Below are 21,059 nucleotides of genomic sequence, written 5' to 3' on the forward strand. Positions count from 1 at the left end.
TCTGGAGACTGTGAGACTGTGTTTTGTCCCATTGGCCTAAAAGTAGTGAAAAGAGAAGCTTTTTATCTGCAGGAATTGCTGGAATACCTCCAGGAATTGTGCCAACTGGTTAAAGCAGCCAATGGCAAACCTACATTCATACACCTGGCAAACAGGATCTTGACAGCTTTACTGGCATCCCCTGAGACCGTGATTTATGGTTTACCAGTTTTATCTTGAATAACCTGTGGTTTACATGTTTGTCCTTGCAGCTGGAAGAGAGAAATGTTATTATTCACGGATAGGAAACAATTGGTACTTTTTTGGAATATATAAAATTCACAATTGTTGACTATAATTTAGCTGCTTCATTGCAACCAACCTCCAGCTGGAACTTTGCTTTACTAGAACAATCTAATAATTGTCTTTCTATCATTAGTGTGGGAATCCCAGTAATGCTTACCCTGAGCTCTCATTTCAAGAGAGATGCTGACCACATAAGTATTGTCCAAGGCAGGGATAACTTTAAGCAGTCTGCTTTTTTCATGCTATTGCTAACAAATGAGAACAATAGTTGAGTGGAGAACTTACAATCAAACAATCAATCAATTTTTATTTGTATAGCGCCCTTCGCAGGGTAGCCACAGAGCGCTTTACAGACTGGTAAACATACAACAAACGTACAGCAAAATAAAAAACATAAATACAATAAAATCAAATATAGACCTGTAAACATTTTACATTATCTAGAATAAATAGAAGAGAAGCCAATACTGGAGTGATGTGTTCATGTTTTTAGTTTTTGTTAGGATTCTTGCAGCAGCATTTTGGACTAACTGAAGTGCAGAAATAGCTCTGTTTGTGCTGCCTGACAGAATGGCATTACAGTAATCCAATCTAGATGTAACAAATGCGTGTGTCCTGTAACGAGAGGAATTGTCTTAGTCTAGCAATGTTTCTAAGCTGGAGGAAGGAAGATCTCGACACATTCTGAATGTGTGATTCAAAAGATAGATTATGATCACAGATGACACCCAGGTTTCGTGCCATCTCCTTAGGGGAGAAATTAAAGTTATCATTATTTAGTTTTGTTAGTGAATGATGAACAGTTCGATTTTTGTCTCCTAAAATGATGACTTCTGTTTTGTCAGAATTAAGCATAAGACATTTTTTTGTCATCCATGTTTTAATCTCAGACAGACAGCACATTAGTTTTTCTAGGTCTATGGTGTTGTTAGGATTTACTGACAGATATAATTGTGTGTCGTCTGCGTAACTGTGAAAGTTAATATTATGTCGTTGAATGATATCACCTAAAAGGAGCATGTACAATGAAAAAAGAGCCAGACTTGTAGTTGTGTGTCTCTGGTAAATTGAGGATCGGCTTGCTGACTCAGCACTTGCCGAGCTCTGCCAGTTATGCCTCACCCCCTGGGAACTCGGGACAGCTGTTGTCTGGATCTGAACTGGCAACTCTTTCATGGAGAGTTTTACTGGTTGGCTCATCAAACATTTTTGTAAACCAGTACAGTGGCTGCTAAAGTAGTAGCACTGTGGCAAGAGAGAGGCAGAAGATAATAGGCCTGAGAAACTAGAAACTAAAGAAAACATTAACATTAGATACTTTTCTGGTAGAAGACTATCATTGAATGGTAAGCGGTTACACTAACCTTGGCTGTAGTTCATACTGTAATGTAATTAAATGGTATACTATGTATGCTTCACTTGCTGGCCTCTTCAAGATGTTTCTACAGATTTTCAGATTTTTTGTAAGTAAAAAAAAAATATTAAAGGATACAGATATCATAGTTAGATTTCTCCTAATCAGTGTGTGTTAAATACACAAACATTCACAAATAATCTGCTTATTTCTGAGATTCTAGGTGGAAAGTGCGTATTGCTCTAGTCCCTTGACGAAGGTATCTGATAGCCCCGTTGGGTCTCTGTGCAATGCCAGGGTGTGTTCGTTTACATGCAGTGCGGCATTACAGCTATTCTGCATTGACGGGAACAAAGCGATTGGCAAATTAAACCTCTCTAACTGGAGTGAATCAGAATAGAGAATTTAAACTATATTTTTAATGTAGACAATATAACGGTGCATCCTATTTCCTCCTTATAGACTGTGGCTTTGAATGTACATTGTGTTATGAGTTCTCGGTACTTGACTCGACTTAGAGAGTTGAAATCATTCACAACAGGTTATTCCTTTTATGGCCCTGTCTGGAGGCTTTTAAGAAAAGGTCAACACTCATGTTTCTTGTGATCTGTTTCCTGTTTACAGTGCACTGAAGGTAAAGAGTTCATGCTCATCTCATTTAGGACAATCATTAAACTGATTGACAAATATTTTCTCTCCTTGAAGTGGATCTCTTTAGTTGCTACTTGTAAAAAGTCTCATTTTTATTGAGATGAATGTGCATGATAAGTGGAAGTAAATTGGTGAACTATAGCTTAAGAGAGCGCAAACATTGTCCAGTTTCCTGAGTCAGACATTCAGAATTCCTTGAGGGCGGACAAAGTTATTGTAACACGCAATGCAGTGTTAGTGTTTTCTCTGTCAAAGTTCATGCACTACAGTATTTCTAGGTTTGGTTTCCTGTTCACAAACAAACACTGAAATAAACTATTTCATACTGTGCTTTCTGGCTTCCTGAAATTCATCAGTATTTATGCATCCGGAGCGTGAAGAAAACTAGAAGAAAATATTATGACCTTGTTATTATGATATTATGATACTAACAGTACCACACGATTGTTAAATAACTTTGTTATTACCTACTGTCTATGTTTCATGTTAACAATGATTATTTAGCATTAAGCAAATTATTCAAGGATTTTAAATATGCTCATTTACATAGTTACTATGTCACACCAGGCTTTTTTGTTGTCCACCATTTGATGTTTTCATAACTCCTAAGTAGTCTGCTTATAGCCAGTCTGGATCCTGTTTCCCTATAGCAGTTTGTGAAGGCTCTTACATGCCCTTGCTTCCAGAATGCTCAGTATTGTTTTGTGGATGTTTTTGTTGGTTAAATACAAAAGCCAACAGTCTAGATATGTAGACCTCTGCCAGAATAATGAATGCCACAGCTGAGCTTTCCTTTAAATCTATATTAACTATTGTTCTCTGTGGGATGGAAAAATGATTGAGATACAGCCATGCTTAGCTATATATTTTCACACAGCCAGTCTTATGTGAGAGTAATTTATTATAGTGCACTTGACCTGTACGTTCAGGGCCTCTCTGGGAAAATCTTGTTGCTGCTTCTCACCGTTATAAGTGTCATCACATCTCTTTGGGTTTAGATGTTTGCTGGACAAATTCAGTTACGTTAAGATCCTTCAGATTTGATTGTTGTTAGACTTGTGCTGCAGTTGATATTATTATGTGTCTTATAAGATTTGTCATAAGGAAGTCATGATGACAAACTGTATAGACAAATGGGAGGGTTATCTGTGCCTTAAAAACAACATATTTAAAAATCCGACAGCTTCAGCTTTGGATTCATACAGCTTCTTTTACATTTCCATGCAGCAGTTGTTTCAATACAGCTACTACTGCTGTGGTACTGACTGTCTGTCTTCCACATTTGTGTATAGGCTGCTTGTCTGTATTCTCTAGCTTAAACAGATGTAAATTAATCATTAATTTTAATCAGGCAGTCCCTAAATGGATGCAGTGACACTGCAGTTTGGAGAAGTAATGAATGCAAGGCTTGTGTGGGTGTCTCGTCGCTTGTGCCCAATACAGTAGCCAGAGATATGCATGTCACGTTCTGAATGTGGATAGTGGTGTATCCTGCTTTTCTTTGTTCAGAAGTCTGACTTCCTGACAAATCAACATCATGTAAAGCAATGAGCCAGCCTAATTTTTATTTTATTTAAAAAAATAAGAAAATATCGAGTGCAGTCCAAGGCAAGTAATAATGTCTTCCATTATTGAAGTTAGTGACTTTTAAAAGGTTTCTCATCTGAGATTATGTGTATTAATATCGACGGTTGCCACAGCTGAAGTCTCTGTAACTGCAGTACCATGCAATGCAGGGCAGCCTGGTTGGGATGCTGTAGTACCCTTCCTTTGCACCGATGCCTTTTTCTTGGTTTATCTGTGTCTTCCACTAGTGTATCCCTGTAACTATAGGGACTATACCGTGCTATTTGTTTAGTCTCTGGCTGTTGCTGTCTGAGGCGGTTGGGGCTGAATTTAGTAGTGTAACAGCAGGCAGCAGGGTCTCTTACAGTAGGATGTTGAGCTCTGGATCAGATGTAGTCTATGGTTATTGCCGACCTGAAAGTTTTTTTTATTGTTTGTTTTTGTTTTTTCACCTGTCTTTCAATACTTAGTCCCTTGAAGTGTTTGCCTCTTGTGGCTGGTTAATTGATAGGAGAGCTGTGTGACTATCAGAACACTTTTCAAATGCAAACGTTTTCAATTTGCTGTATCTTTCACACTGTTACGCTCACTCCTCCTGGGTGACTTTGATAAATTTGCCCAGCACAGTAAACACAGGTTGCAAGAATTAAGATTTTTAAGTGTTTGGTTTTCCTCTGATACTGTCAGATTGTTTATGTCTAATGACTTCCAAATGGTAATGTGGCCCTAATGAATTCTTTACAGTGTTGGACTTAATTGCCCAAGAAATTGCTGATACCCAAAACCTGTTTTATGAGTTTTCCCTGTCTTCTCTGGACTGTTATGCAGTCTGACATCTGACATGTAGGAAGTGGCATCTATAGGAAGGAAATACATTTCAAGAATTAAACATTTTTCTTGTAACTCATGGTCAAAAAACAATTCTAAAAGAGCTAATGTTTTTACCTTCAGCAAAGCTTGGTTTCTCTTGGTCTTTGTGTGATGCCACATCACTGATTCTCTACTTCTGTACTGTCTGTGACAAATTAAGAAATGAACTCAAAATGCCTTCACTCAATTTTCCTTTCACTCATGTCTTTCTACAGCAGGTATATCAATTGCCTACTGACTGGGCTGTTTCTCACATGTCAAATAAATATTTTAAACTGCTTCAGGGATTTATTCATTACGCAGTAGGTAAACATACCCAAGGGCTACGAAGCAGGCCTACGAAGACCTAACTGTTTAAAGTTTGAATCCTTCCTTGAACATCCTTGTATGTTTGTTTATTTTACATCAAATTACATTCATTCTTTTTTTGTAAATCAACTGACAGTAAAACTGGGACCCAGTGCACTGCCTACATGTCTGATGATGTACGCATCTCTTGACCTGATGTGCATAGTTGTAAAAACGAATATTCAGTTGTGGTTGATGCAGTGCTGATCATTTGAATGCCATTAGACAAGGGCAAAAATAAACATTGCCAAGACAGCACTGCGATTCTTGTTTCTATGCCAATGTCAGATAAGTGAGGTGATTTCCTTGTTTTTGCCTAGATGTTATCATAAGAGTCATAATGGGGCAACACAGAAAGTGATGTAACACTTGGAGATTAACACTGGATTTGTCCTTGATCTGCATGATTTGCATGGCAGTTGCTAGTTATTTTCCAGTTTAATTCCATCACATATTATGCTCTGATTGATGCTGAATTTGTTTTCAAATCTCTTTGAAGTCCTGGGGCTCAAATGGCAAATAACACTTTCCCATACTTCTAAATTATTATTCTGAAAGTTCACATCAGTTGATCAAATGTTACATACTGCAGAGCCTTTGAAGCAAATTGGTATCTGCAATTGGGTCATAGGTAAATAGGAGATATTTGTGTTCAGTTTCCATGAAACATGTTATTTATCAACTTATAATTCGTTTCAAGGTATACCTATATTTATTAATAGCACTGTAGTATTTCTTTCACAGCCAAAATGCACTTCCCCTGTGTGGAAATACACCACAGCTCCAATACTGCGCTGTTATTTCCGCAGTAGATGTCAGACATGTGAAATGTATCGAGGGAATGAGACTATTTAAGTGCCTGTGCTGTCAGAGATTTCTCTAAACTGTCTCACAAATTGTCATGAAACAAATATAGTTATAAATCAGGTGAGGCCTTTCCCAGGAGTCTCTCTCATTTGCAGCTTATCAGTGCTGACCTTGCTATCCGTCCGATGGATCTTGATGGCAGTTTCCTTGATTGTTGGCCTTGTGGCCCAAGCTCTGCATTCCGGACTCATGATGTTCCCTGTCTGTTTCTACAAGTCATAAATCACCCAGCTCAGGAGACATTTTCACTGGGGACACAATCGCCATTTACACATCTTATTTACTCCACCAGTACTTTGACCTCTGAAAAAAGACAGCTACTAGGCTGTACTTTCAGTTTAAAAAGTAGCCTAAATCTGAATCATTTTATTATACTGTATATTGTGGAGTATGTTTGGAGTTGTTCACCTGGCTCAAACCTCCTGCTCGGTGCTTCCTATGCTCTCAGGGTTGCAAGCTTGAATCCTGGCTGTGAATGGATGTGAATTGTCAGAAGTGGAGCAGTCAGTCAGGGTGACTGTTTTCTAATTGAGTGGTGTCTTTGATTCTGATGGATCGTTTGCAAGTGTGATTGAAAAGCAAAGTGTCACTCCAAGATGATGATGATTATTATTTTTAAAATACAGTTTTGCTGTTAGTGAAGACACTTGCTTTCATGTACTGCAGCTAAATCATGTTTTGCCTTTTATCACTCAGGAACTCAGGAAAAGGTGTTTTAGTAAACAGTTGTAGTTTGCTTTCATGTATTACAGTACTCAAAACCTTTTTATTTATTTATCTGTGTATATTTTAATCAAATGGGGGAACCCAGTACTACAGTAACTCACTTTCCTTATTATTTAGAAAATAATGTCAGATAAAGGAATGTCTTCTGAAAAATTATGATAATATCAATCCCACGGCTCTCTTCATAATATGTCTGTAGTTGCAACAGCTTACACAGTCTGGTTGCATTGTTATGACCTCTAGTTGACACCACATTTTTTTTTTGATCTGCAAAACATGACCAATGGCCATAGCTCCCTCTAGGTTATTCCACACTGTATGTGAATTAAGGTGCCCCTTGAGCTTACTGCGAGACTTCAATCATGCTAAATGGGCCTTTGATCATATTGAACTGTGGGCAGGGTGTGTTTCACTGCCCCAAGCACCTTCAGTCTTTGTGATAGGAACTCTGACCTCTTCCTGTGTGGTAATGGCAGTGGGGCCCATGCCAGTAGCTGCAGCGCTGCGCAGGGCATGTGTCAGCGGGATCTTGGCAGTTGGGCCGGATCCCTGTTCATGATCCAGCTGTTTTTTCATTCTCATCTGATCCCTTTGAGCCAGCAAATATTTCCAGTCCTGCTGAAGCCACCATCAGCTGACTCTGCAGAATCCTCTCTCTGCTCTTCTCTCTGACCCCCTCCCTCTGCTTTGGTCAGCCCAAGCCTGGCTTTGTTAGCACCCGTAAGAGCCCTGCGATTCAGCCGTGTGGTCTTCCTGTGTCTGCTCTCTCGTTATGTGAACAACGCTGCTGGGCCCCCGTTAGACTCGACAGTTCGATTCGGAGACCTCTTGTTGACTACTGAGGCCTGCTTGTTGGAATATAAAAGGTACTCCAGGGGTCAGTGGCCTTATCTGTTCCTGTTGTAATTACAGAAGATTAAAGTAAGATAGTGCTTGTAAATTTGTGGTGGAACGCTGTAAATACTTTTTTTTTAATCCACATGCTCATCACAATGTATATTGGATATGGCTACCATCATCAGGGATATTGTATCCTTCATGGGAACGCTGGTGCTGCGTAAGGGGCGACTGCAGTGGAGGTACCACAGGCATCCTAGCACTGAGTCACTGTTGCCTGCCAGTGAGGGGATGGGGCTCTTACCAGTTTCACTCCTTTACAAGTTGCTCGGTAATTCAACGCTCCGTTCTCTTAGCCTCACCAGATTGAGTCTGGATTACATTCTCTCAGGGGGCTGTTGATACAATCCACAGAGTTCAAGGCAGACGATATTTTTGTGTTCCAAAACAAGCAACGATAGACAGGCTGGTGTTATGTTGCTGCATTCCTGTAGTTTCTCAAAGCTCCACTAATACCAGAGCACAGAGGGCTCTTCAGTGCATCTGGAGTTGGAGCTCCTATGCATTCCCTGGCCAACTGCTCTCCATCTCTCTCTCACTCTCTCTCTCTCTCTCTCTCTCTCTGCTGCTGCTGCTGCTGCAAATGCCATCGGAGGGCTGAGCACATTCTGCACACACCCACTCTCTGCTTTCTGGTATTGTCTACTTCAGGAGTTTATGCTATAGTAGATATATGCTGAAACTGTGGGCTTGTTTTGGCACTATTACAAATCCTTATGTTCGAGTACTGTATTGGATTGTGCAGTACATTGTCTAGGGGCGAACTGCAGTGCTTTAATGTTGGCGTCATCTACCTCTGCGATATTGGGATTTTATAATTCAGATGGTCATCAGGTTAATGACACTGGTGAATCTGTAGCAGTTACTACAATGGATTGCTGTGGTTTGAAAATTATGTAGACTTACAGTTTGGAATAAAGAATGCAGAATGAATATGTAATTTATCTTCCCGTTCAGTCACTGGAGATGTATTAGACTTGCACTGATCTATTCAAATTGCGTACTCTGGGACTGCTGCCACAAAACACTAGCATTTCTGAGAAACAGTGTCATCCAGTATCCCTCTGTAAGGCAACTAAGGATACTGCAATAGGCACATAGAGAGCCGTACTTACACAGCCCCTAATGGTGTTCTCACAGGCAGCATGGTCTCAATCTTGCTTTAACTTCATGGGGTTGTAAAGCTCAAACACTCAAAGCCATAGGACTCTTCTCAAGTTAAACTAGGTGTTTGTTATTGATGGAAATTCATTACTGTTTTGTTAAGTTATTATTAAAAAATGTAGACTTTAAATGACAGAAGTTGAAGGATTCATTGAAAAGAGAAAGTTGTTAATATCACTACGCATGGGAAACACAAAAAGAACAAAGGATGCACAATCACATTCCAACACATTCCTGATAGAATGTTATTATATTTTATTGTTTTGGTATTAGAAGGAACAATGGAGCTGTTGTAGGATTTCAAGTTCTCTTGGGCAGAGTTTTCCTTTGTTTACACAGAGTGACAACGCAGTGTGAGACGCTGCACAGGAACATCCCAGACGAGGCAGGAGTAAATTGAGCTGGGGAGCAGGGAGCAGGGAGCTGCCTACAGCTGATAGACACTGAGCCGAAATGACCCAGCTGTACATAACTTCAGAGGTGCTTGTATTTGAATGTATACGGAAAAGGTATGCAGGAGGTTGCAAAGGGGCTATGACCTGTGACGGTTTAAGTAAAAGCAGATCTTATCGGCCAAAGCAATTTCCAGCAAATTTTTCATATCTCCCTTCCGGCCATGAAAAGGGAAGCATGCATCAAGTCTTCTACATATCATTGTGTTTAGGGTCACCATGTCAGGGATCAGCAGTGGATCACTAATCCCCCTTACAAACGATCAGCAGCACCTCCGCCCGTCCAATCATCCCTGGCTTCAGGGACATTGTGTTGCTCTTTGTGGAAAAGAGAAACAAAGCAAGCATAGGGATTAGTGCGATGCGTATGCAGTGGTGTGTTATATGACCTATACATCAAGAGTGGTCAGGTGGCGCTTATGCTACACTCATTATTGTGTGGGATCCTGGGGGTCCTCAGCTATATGTACCCCCCCCCAGGCTCCAGAGAAGCTGGTTTACACAGCACACAGGGATACCTTGGCTGACAGCTTGTAAAAAAAAAGGCCAGGATGTATGTCAGTGGCAGGCAAATGTCATGACTCATCCCATGGCTGCCTATGTCTGATTTCTGTTTGATTGCACCAGATTGGAAATTAATCAAAGATCAGGGTTTGGTGCCCAGCAAGCCTCAGTGATGCCACCGCAAATTCAGTTTACTGCAGTGAAGATAATTGTAGGGTAAAGTGTGATTTCATTCATGCAAAATAGAGTTACGACATTTTACTTTGCTGTCTCTCTGGACCTCGGGATGTTTCCCACAGTTCATTCTCCCTGTTCCATGGAGAGCCATGAACCTCCAGGTTTTCCAACTTTATATAAATCATAAATCAAGTCACTGGAAACCTTGCACACATGGAAAATGTAACATAGCCTAACTATAGGCTCAATTAAGCAGTTTTACTGATTTGGGTACAAAAAAAAAAAAAAAGGCCCAGCGGCTCTCCTGGACCAGGGTGGGCCAGCACTGCCATAGATGTCTAAAGAGACAGAGCAGGGTTTGTGGGTGGTGGGTAGGGAGGTGGTTGTTTCTGAAGCGGTCTTGTGGTCCAGTAGTGATCAAACCCATTTGACCAGTTTCATTTGCTCTGTCCCTCTCACTGCAGCTGAAAAGTCCTCTTACTATCGGATGTTTGTATGTCAAGATTACAGGCCTCCTTCTGTGGGCTCCTGCTACTTAAAATTATTTGTTCAGTTAGAAAGAGAAGTTGTCCTAACATTGTCCTGTTCAGTTTTCTTCCTGGTGCCTTGAAACAGCATTTTGTGAGAGTTAGCAATGGCCTAAAAAGACACAACAGACAATGAATACATCCCTCACAGCTGATTGGGAGGAGAAGCACAAGAGGAGGGAATTAGAGTCACAGGGATCCTAATGCACAGTGGTGAGGTAATGGGCTGTTAGTACAATGATCTGCTTCCACATAAGTGTGTTTTGGGAGAGGAAGGCCGCACTGTGCCCTGCCCTGACTGAAGCCATTCCTGCCATCTTGCCTGATTGACATACTTGCTGTGCAGACCAGACGTAGGGAGGGAAAAGCTCTCGTGCTTTATGGAAACTTGGTTCTGCATCTGTGCGCTCAGCAACTTTGCTGAGAAAAAGGTAAAACAAACACTGCCATGCTCTCAAAAACACTGTTTAGCACTTATCACCTAAATCACCTATATGTTTAGTTTTTTGTGTCCGAAGCCATTATTTTCCTAAACAGTTTTTAAATAAATACATGTAATATATAAAACATTTTTTATGATATCTACTTTATATGGAACCAATTTCATTTTATTTAAATATCATCCGTTTTTTGAGTTTGGGTGTTCCAAAGCCCCAAAATGTCAGGTGGTGCAATTGCCGGAACATATATGCAGAGAACAAATTTGTAGTAAAAAAAAAAAAAAAAATCTTAATCAAATAGTTTGGCATAATTGTATGTTAAATTGCTTATAAATTATTAAAAGTTGTGAAACAGTGCTATGTTAAAGGTTTTAAAGATTTAAAAAATAAATTTAGAAACTGCATTTCTCCAAATTTCAAATGGCGCAACCCATTTGTAATATCACTTTAAGAAAACTATGAACATGATATGGTGTCACAAAAGAAGACCCCAAATGACCCCTATGCTGCAGTAACAAGATTAGCAATTCTCTCACAAATAAATTGATAATTTGACATTTTTGAGCCATGTTGAGGTTTGGTCAAGTTACCATGTCAGGTGGTATGACCCCTGGAAAACTACAAAACAAAAATGGTTTTGTAGCAATTTATGGTTTATTTTAAAAATGTATGTATATACTTTACTTCAAGGCCAAAAGTTAATATAGGTGTCCAAGTTAATGCTTATTAGGTTTGAATTGAGTTTGAAAAGTCAGGTGGTGCAACCAAAAAGTCAAATGGTGCAACCAGAATTACAGTTACACCAATGGAAAAAAGTCATGTTAATTCATTTGTTTGAATATATTAAATACATTTGAATGATCATAATAATCTTTCTGTGTGATGTTAAGTTATTTAAGTGCATCTATTTTAATTCATTTTTGTTTCAAAAGAAACACCTGAACTAAATAAATTAACCCAGCATCTCATTGTGAACCTCCAGTCCACAGTGACACAGAGTCATACATGAAAGAATGTTTGATAGTTAATGAAAGTTAATGATTAATGATAGTTTCATGAAAACAGTGATTTTTATTTTTATTTTTGCATTTTGTGGTACAAGTTTTTTCTAAACTTTTCCGCATAGGTTAGGTTATTTCAATTGCACATTATTCCTTAATTTCTTATGCTATTTTCGCCCAACAATGTCTACAGATTTCAGTTTGAGTGGTATTTCAGCATAAAAAATTCATCTCAAAATGTTCTTTACACTTTAATGGAGGAAAATGTCAAAAATTTCAATTTCAAAAAACGTATTTCTGTTTTCGTGAAACAAACTTGGTAGTAGTGTAATATAGTTTGTCTGATCATGATCAACTATGCAGAAAATGATAGTACAATTTGTCTATTTTCATTTGATAGGTGTCACATACCTGTATTCCTTATATGTCCATATTAAAAATGTAATATAAAAAATATATAAAAACTTAGTCTAAGAAGTTTAAAACAAGTGAAAATGGGGGTGTTAAAAGCCAAAAGAAACCAGAATAAAATGCATGAACTTCTTTCTTGTTATTTTGTGATAATCAACTGTTATTGACCATATCAGGTGGCACAACCAGTCATGGTCAGGTGGTACAATCAGCTAATTTGTATTTTAAAACATCAATTTTCATTGCAACTGCAAAGGTAAGTCATAAATATACATTTAACACCTTATATAATGTATACAAATAATTTACAAATAAAGTTTTTCTTTCTCCCTGGGAAATTGCATGCTTAAAAACATAAATAAGGGTCCATAAAAGCCCCATAAATAAAGAATTATGTATACTTATGTATTTTAGACAGTACAATGATTCATATGTACCTGTATCCAGTTGTACAAAATACATTAAAAGTATATTTTTTAAATTAATATACAGTTCGACACCTGACATTTCTTGGGTATTAAAATCAGAAATCGTATTAAAAAATAATAAATGCCATCTTAAAAGCTAAAAACCAAACAAGAATACACAAAATTCACATTCACATTCTTGTGAACATAAAAATGTATTTTACATCCATTTTTTTTTTTTTTTCATTTTGAAAACCTTATTTTTCATTGACCCACCTATATTTTTTATGTTGGTAGTTTTGAGAAAAGATCAAAGTGTTCTGTTAGGTGTGGGGTTATACCAAGGCAGTCTCAAGGCCGTGGCTCAAAATATCTTGAACAGTGAAGGACTTTGGCATCACACTTTACAGCTGTCAGGTGAAACTCTGTGCTTCCAGGAGTAAGCAGGACTGATAACCCTCATCAGACTTGATCCTGAGTCCTGGCATGGATTTCTTTCAGGCTTTCATTTCATGTTTATAACAATCATAAAATCAATTTTATTTTAACAGCATTTGTTAAACTTATCTGGCAGATTAATTAAAAATGGCTGAATATATTTTAAAAATAAAATTTAAAAATGCAAATCCAAAACCATAAAAGTATTATTGTTGCAATCTCATGTTAAAATGCTTCACCTGTCTTTTTGTTGGTCATTTTAATTAAAAAAAAAAAAAAAATTGAAATTAATTTTAACTTGTTGCATGAGAACTAAGTACTGTATACTAATACAGTGTAATCCCACCTCTACACATAGGCCACTAAAGGCACCAATGAAGTGTAGTCCCGGTTAAATATGTAACTGTGTGGAATCTGCCTGGGTTTTATGTAAATTATGTTTTTGTTTTAAACTACAATTCTGTTTATACACTTCAGTGTATCTTTAAGCCTTGTATGTATGTATGCTGTGTGCAATTTGGTGGAATTATTCATTTCTACCTCCCAGCAGACTTTATAATAAAAGCTTGCTTTTTGCAAGAGAAGGATTGTATTAAAGTGAGCAGCTCAGTGCTGTCTGCTGTGACTGAGTGCAGCAGTTTGCATTAGTGGCAGGGATTTGATCAAACCAGACTGAATTCTCACAAGCTTTTAGACCATTCTTATAGTGCAGACACCCCATGTCAGAAAAAAGAAAGGTTACAGATTGTTTGCCCTGTGGCTACATGGAGAGCATTTCACTTGCAATATTGCAAAAATGAAATAAAAGAATCTGCAAAAAAAATATTTTTTTCACAATCTTACAATCTTGAAAGAACTACAATATATATATATATATATATATATATATATATATATATATATATATATATATATATATATATACACACTCACCTAAAGGATTATTAGGAACACCTGTTCAATTTCTCATTAATGCAATTATCTAACCAACCAATCACATGGCAGTTGCTTCAATGCATTTAGGGGTGTGGTCCTGGTCAAGACAATCTCCTGAACTGCAAACTGAATGTCTGAATGGGAAAGAAAGGTGATTTAAGCAATTCTGAGCGTGGCATGGTTGTTGGTGCCAGACGGGCCGGTCTGAGTATTTCACAATCTGCTCAGTTACTGGGATTTTCACGCACAACCATTTCTAGGGTTTACAAAGAATGGTGTGAAAAGGGAAAAACATCCAGTATGCGGCAGTCCTGTGGGCGAAAATGCCTTGTTGATGCTAGAGGTCAGAGGAGAATGGGCCGACTGATTCAAGCTGATAGAAGAGCAACTTTGACTGAAATAACCACTTGTTACAACCGAGGTATGCAGCAAAGCATCTGTGAAGCCACAACACGTACAACCTTGAGGCGGATGGGCTACAACAGCAGAAGACCCCACCGGGTACCACTCATCTCCACTACAAATAGGAAAAAGAGGCTACAATTTGCACAAGCTCCCCAAAATTGGACAGTTGAAGACTGGAAAAATGTTGCCTGGTCTGATGAGTCTCGATTTCTGTTGAGACATTCAGATGGTAGAGTCAGAATTTGGCGTAAACAGATTGAGAACATGGATCCATCATGCCTTGTTACCACTGTGCAGGCTGGTGGTGGTGGTGTAATGGTGTGGGGGATGTTTTCTTGGCACACTTTAGGCCCCTTAGTGCCAATTGGGCATCGTTTAAATGCCACGGCCTACCTGAGCATTGTTTCTGACCATGTCCATCCCTTTATGACCATCATGTACCCATCCTCTGATGGCTACTTCCAGCAGGATAATGCACCATGTCACAAAGGTCGAATCATTTCAAATTGGTTTCTTGAACATGACAATGAGTTCACTGTACTAAACTGGCCCCCACAGTCACCAGATCTCAACCCAATAGAGCATCTTTGGGATGTGGTGGAACGGGAGCTTCGTGCCCTGGATGTGCATCCCACAAATCTCCATCAACTGCAAGATGCTATCCTATCAGTATGGGCCAACATTTCTAAAGAATGCTTTCAGCACCTTGTTGAATCAATGCCACGTAGAATTAAGGCAGTTCTGAAGGCGAAAGGGGGTCAAACACAGCATTAGTATGGTGTTCCTAATAATCCTTTAGGTGAGTGTATATACACATATTGTGACACCGCGTGGGTTGGACAGAGTGTCTGAGGCTCTCAGGCTGGGTTTAGGGAGCACTGAGACTCCGATTGCCTTTATTTAAATAATTTAATAAATAGTCTTTTTAAAACTCTAGCTTGTTTATTTTGTTTGTTTAATAAGGATTCAGCCTAGAGAAAACTTTGCCGGAGTGGGAGTGAGAGTTAGTCAATCTATGTATCAATAGAAAACCCTGCATTTTATGTCAGCTATTTATTTGCTTACTTATTTGGCATTGCTGAGATGTCTGACTGAGAAACTGCCTTTCAGGTTGTTCACGGTGACCTGGAAAGATTTCAGATCCCAATTTATAATCCTTTGCTTAATAGATCAGATTCATTGCAGGGCTTTCGTTTAATTTTCACTTTGTTCTGTTTGTTTTTGCTTTTGTCTTTTTGTTATTGGCTTTAGAGACGAATATGTTCTTTGCACAACCTTAATCTCACGTTGTGTGTGACTGTAGTTATTCATTACTTAGCAATTTTTGACTGCATGTGTACCAGTGACGTTCCTGCAGCAGAGAGGCAATTATTCTCAGCTGTTAAAGACTGGATGTATGAAGCGTATATAGACAGAATGGCATGTCTTTGTATCAATCCACACACTAAATTGGTTATTGCAGGGAGGTGAATGAGAAAGACATTCACAGGCTTCCATAATGGGGTGTTTAATGGCCTTTACATGAGTGTGGAAAGCATTTAGACATTGTCCTTCTTAACTGATTCCTATGTTAACGTTGCCTGTTTCTCTGTTCACAGAATATCCGTGGCACCAGGAAGCTGACATCTAAGCTTAAATATCACTCCAAGACTTGCTGTTCAAAGGTAAGTCAGATGATTATATCAGAGGTCAATTTAAATGTACTGCCTTTGTGGAAAATTATCATCAAATGATTTGTTTGCTCTAACTTGAAAGTGAATGGAATTATGGGAGGCTATTCTCCAGGAATACACTGCGTCTTATCTATAATTTTAAGTCTCTTACTGTATAAGAGATGTCATCTTGTGCAGCTTTGGTGGGAGGACCACAAAGCATAGCTGAAGCAAACTACTTGAAATGACATCTCTTGCACAATAAGAGACACCCTTCACATGACATTTGAATTGATTACAAATCATACATGTAAGGATTAGGCGCACACATATCTTTAAAATGAATTTTTTTTAAATGTTACAATCAACCCCCTTTCTCACCATTTGGTCCAGGATCCACTGTAACTGATCTACAATAGCCAATCCGTATTGTGTTTTTATGTAACAAAATTATTAAAAAGGAATTAGCACCAACAGCATCAAGTGTCCTAAAAACGTTGGTAACTGAAGAATTTTTAAATACTGATAATTGTCTGTACAGGATGACATTAATACACAAGATAGGAACTTTTGGAAATGTGGCTTTGTGACTGGCTGGTTTCTCTCTGTGATCTAATACACAATGCAGCACAAGGTTGTCTTTCTGCTTTAATTTAGGATAAGATGTGTAAACATTTCGAGACTGTTTCTGAGACAGTTTTTGCACCACACGTTTAGCCTACACTGTGAAGTATCATGTGCAGTATGCATGATGAAAAGGGCCCTGTAAGTTAATCACAATAACCTCACTCACCTGCAGTTCAGCCCCCTAGCCGTGGGATGACCAGTCTAGACCAGTGTAATTCAGCTAATATCTTTAACACTGTCTCAAAGCAGCCAAAAGTCTGTGAGATTCTGGTCATGGTATTGTGTGTGTGTGTGTGTGTGTGTGTGTAATATTCTGGTCAAGGTATTCTATGTGTGTGTGAGTGGGAGCATGAGATACTGGTCAAGGTATTCTGTGTGTGGGAGTGGGAGATTCAGGTCAAGGTGCTGTTTTAAGCATTGTACAGGGTTGGTAATCATCTCTGTAGTTGGATTCGGTGATTAAAATTTGCTTGCAAAAGAAAAGTTGGAAAAATGCATGAATTGTATTCCAATAAATACAAGGTCTATCCTGACAAGTTATCAGCAGATGTTCTTCTTAATGTCTTATTATTAATCATCATGAATTTCGAAAATCTGCAGCCTATTTATGTTTTTAATAGTCTGTTTTTTATTGTCATCTTGTATCAGAGTTCTCTGGCCCACAAAAGGATGCCAAGGACAGACTATTGGACTGCAGGTGTTTGAATTGATAGCTCTTCTGTTTGTTTGTTCACGAGACAAACCTGCTCTTTCATTAAGACAGCTTTAGCTTTACTAATAAACTATCTCTGAAACACGTTTGCATGTCTGGTCTATATTATTATCCTTATAGTGACCTAGCAATGTGATTGATGTATCTTCTTGGATTGGTTTTTGTGTTTGTTTCCTTCAGTGGAGTGGCAACTAGTGGGCCTGTTCAACACAAAGCTTAAAGGTGTGCTCTCTCAGCCTGAGCAGGTTTCCCCTCCTAAGAGGCCTCAGGAGGGAGAGACGTCAGTATTGTAAATGTCAGGACATGAGGCAAGCACTGACCAGGAAACTGTCGGGGTCAACAGTTTTAATGCCTGTAAGACTTACGACATTTTAAGATCATCGTGAGTTCCCTGGAAATGCAGGTCTCCGCAGGAGTTATTTAAGACAGACATCAGACACCACAAGCCGATTATATTAAACCCCAGCTAACATCGCTGCGGTTTCTTAGAGAGCCTGGAGAGATTGTGAAGGGAACACTTGGGAAGATGGCATGTCTCCCTCCTTCCCCCCTTCATCCTTCACAAGGGCGAGAGAGGTGGAGCAAGAGTCCAATAGCAGGCCTAGTCTGCACCCTCTGCACAGTCAGTTAATAGGTCACCTATTTAAACTCCCCGGTACGTGAGCTCAGCTGCAGTGGGCATGCAGGACCGCTCCTGCTGTCTGGTGGCTGGCAAATCATAGTTCAAAAGGAGAAAGCAGAGAGCATTGTGAAAGCTGGGTCGCTCCTTTTTATATGGCATCTATCACTTGGTGGCGTGCACTGAGCTGCCACTGCTACCTAGAGAGACAGAGATGAGATCATACCTAGCCTAAATATGACACAGGCACTGCTGACCATAGGCTGCTGAGGGTTTTCTGCCTGCTGAGCTCTTCACCACTGTTGCCGCACCAACATTGCAAAAGGGAAAGGAAGGGAAATGTAAAGAGCTAACAAATTTTGCCTGACGTTGGTCAGACTCAGTGCCTTCTTTTCAGACACTGAAGAGCAATCTGTGTCTTTAATAACACCGTAACGTCCAAAAACAACACATTCTACACATCCTGAACAATCGCTGTCAATGTTTGTAATGTCTGAATTGTCTTCCTCCTGCTGTGCCTGCTGGACTGCAACTGGAGCTCAGACAGTGTTTTAAATTCCTCTTCTGTGCTTTCAGGGGCAGTGGAATATGTGAGCATCAATCTCCCTAAAGGAGGCAAAAATTATTTAAAGTTTCACCAACCTGGGAAAACATCTTGATAATATGAATATGATGGAAATCATCCTCCCATGTTATAAAGCAGCCTCCTTTGCTGTTGTCTGTGTGTCGCATATAGGAGCCGAGCAGGTAGAGTTGACCTGACACAAAAGCTGTGACCATTTCAAGATAATTTACCTTTCTCTGTTGCTTGATTTAGAATTATATTAGAATATGTAAAACAAATGTTTTGTTTTATTTATATATGTGTGTTTTCTAATCTTGTTTCGACACATCAGGGATCTTTCGGGGTTCAGGGGAGGATGTTGCAGGCAAGGGGGGCATGAATCTGGAGAATTTTTTTTTTACAATGTTAATTCACAGAGTGATTTTCATCACAGCAAAAAGGCTTAAATCAGTTCACAAAAAAACTGACATTGTTTAATTGTATATAAATCATCAATCACTAGTCCCCAGGGAACAGCTAAAGCAGGGTGTGGGGCAGGAAGAATACATTGTTTAATGATCCATATCATGAATTTTAAAAAAGGCACTATTTTATAAACATTTACATTTTGAGCTAATCAGCTCAGACTGTGGTGTTTCTCACATTATTGCATGAAAATCATGACGGATCCTGTACTTTGGTTCATTAAAGCATCAGGGTAGCTCACTATTCATCGTTCACCAACTTCATATAAATTCATATAAATAGTATAATAAAGTGCAAAAGTGCCGTCTCTGGCCACACCATCTATATAAAGCATATTATGGTGAGCTTTTCTGGCAAAATATGATGTTGTCAGTTATTACTTGACAGCAAGTTGCCTGCTGCAGAAAAATAAGTATTCAGTGCCCTTTTCAGCCAGCCAGTCTGGGCACCACACAGCTAACAGTCACATGGCACAAGTTCAGGACTTTGTTCGGATCCCTGCTCTTGGAAATGGCTCATTATTCTGAGCTCTCCACACCTGCCTCCCTGGGCACTGCTGAGACTCTGTAGGACATGGCAAGCTGAACAATCAGCTCCTGCAGCAGGCATGGCAAGTCACTGCAGTACCTGAGACAGACCCTTAGCCAACAAGCAAGGAAATTCAGATTTTCTCATTAACATACATGACCACAGAGGTCTCCTATCGAGTGATGTCTGGATAGGTCTGCTGCGGTCACACCCTGTATGGATGCTCTCTGCCTCCTGCACAGGACAGAGCTCCGCAGTGCTTCTGCTTCAGCGGCTCGTGGCTACCGTCCTGACTTCACTGTGATCACACATCACATTATCACGTACGAGCAGAGTGTGTGGCTGGATCTGTGCAGACAGCCCTGACCTCAGTGCCTGGCATGTGTGGGGGGGATAGGCAAACCACAGCTCATTTGCAAAGCAGACAGATGGCCTGGTGCAGCTCAGGAGAAGGTGCCCAGTAGTAGTGTTTGTGTTTAATTCTACCCACATCTATGCAAATTTATGCAATGTCATACAGCCAGCCAGTCTTGCATAATCAATCGCATTTATCTTGGAAAAATGCTGACAGTGCTAATTTCTGAATTGGATATAATACTTTCCCCACATTGATGTCTTTTAACACACAGCACAATCCATCTTCTGTACCTGACAGATGCAGCATTGTGTGGTGAGTGATGACTATTGAATTTGATCTCAACTCCAGTCATGTGCTGCATTCCCAAAATACATGGGACACGCCTCCCTGCCCTGGTAGTGGACTGTGCTATGGTCAAGCTGGTTGAGCTGTCATGTGATGGACACAGTGGAATTTCAGGGTGAGGGCTGGGACATCTACTAACCCAACAACGGCATGTCACAGGGCAGGGAGTGTAACTCGCAAAGAGACATAGTGCTAAAAACATTTCAAGGTCAGCTCCGGCCTGACCTCGGTCACATAGAAAACATTTAGGATAAACTGGAATGGCAAGTCATGAGACTGCAGACACCAGCGTGTTTCACTGTGCCAGGAAATGTACTGTAGAAGGATTGCTTTTTTAGACCATCTTCTTCTTCTTCTTCTTCTTCTTCTTCTTATTATTATTATTATTATTATTATTATTATTATTATTATTATTTATGCCCTTAATTGAAAGGCACACATTAAGACCTGTTCAAAGCATTGTGACCAGTTGTCTCTTGTCTGTTTTTTTGCCTGAGGTGCTAGTAAACAAATTCTGGAATCATAATCGACTGGATGAAAAATACATTTAAAAATTATGGATTATGTCTAGTTATAGGTACTGTACATCACGTCTTTACAAGAAAAGCATTCTCACATAAACTTCACTAAAATCTGCACGGAGAGGTGTCAGGTGTCATTTGTTGCCTTTCATAAGTCAGTCATGTTTTGGACTGTAGGTTTTGCACTGTACGTTTTGGACTGTCATGTTTCAGACTGTAGGCTTTGGACTGTAATCTCCAG

The 21,059-nt window shown here is 39.4% G+C and overlaps 1 protein-coding gene across 4 annotated transcripts in view; it reads left to right on the forward strand.

Moving 5' to 3' along the window:
• The window catches only part of mapre3b (microtubule-associated protein, RP/EB family, member 3b), a 56,039-nt gene that overhangs the window by 9,340 nt on the left and 25,640 nt on the right, over positions 1 to 21,059 (forward strand). For all 4 annotated transcript variants that reach the window (XM_066707062.1, XM_066707037.1, XM_066707053.1 and 1 more), the window contains exon 2: positions 16,025 to 16,090. The gene's annotated coding sequence lies outside the window, so the exon portion shown is untranslated. The remainder of the gene's footprint in view (positions 1 to 16,024; positions 16,091 to 21,059) is intronic.

Source organism: Amia ocellicauda, chromosome 1 (assembly GCF_036373705.1).
Source record: "Amia ocellicauda isolate fAmiCal2 chromosome 1, fAmiCal2.hap1, whole genome shotgun sequence".
NCBI lineage: Eukaryota > Metazoa > Chordata > Actinopteri > Amiiformes > Amiidae > Amia > Amia ocellicauda.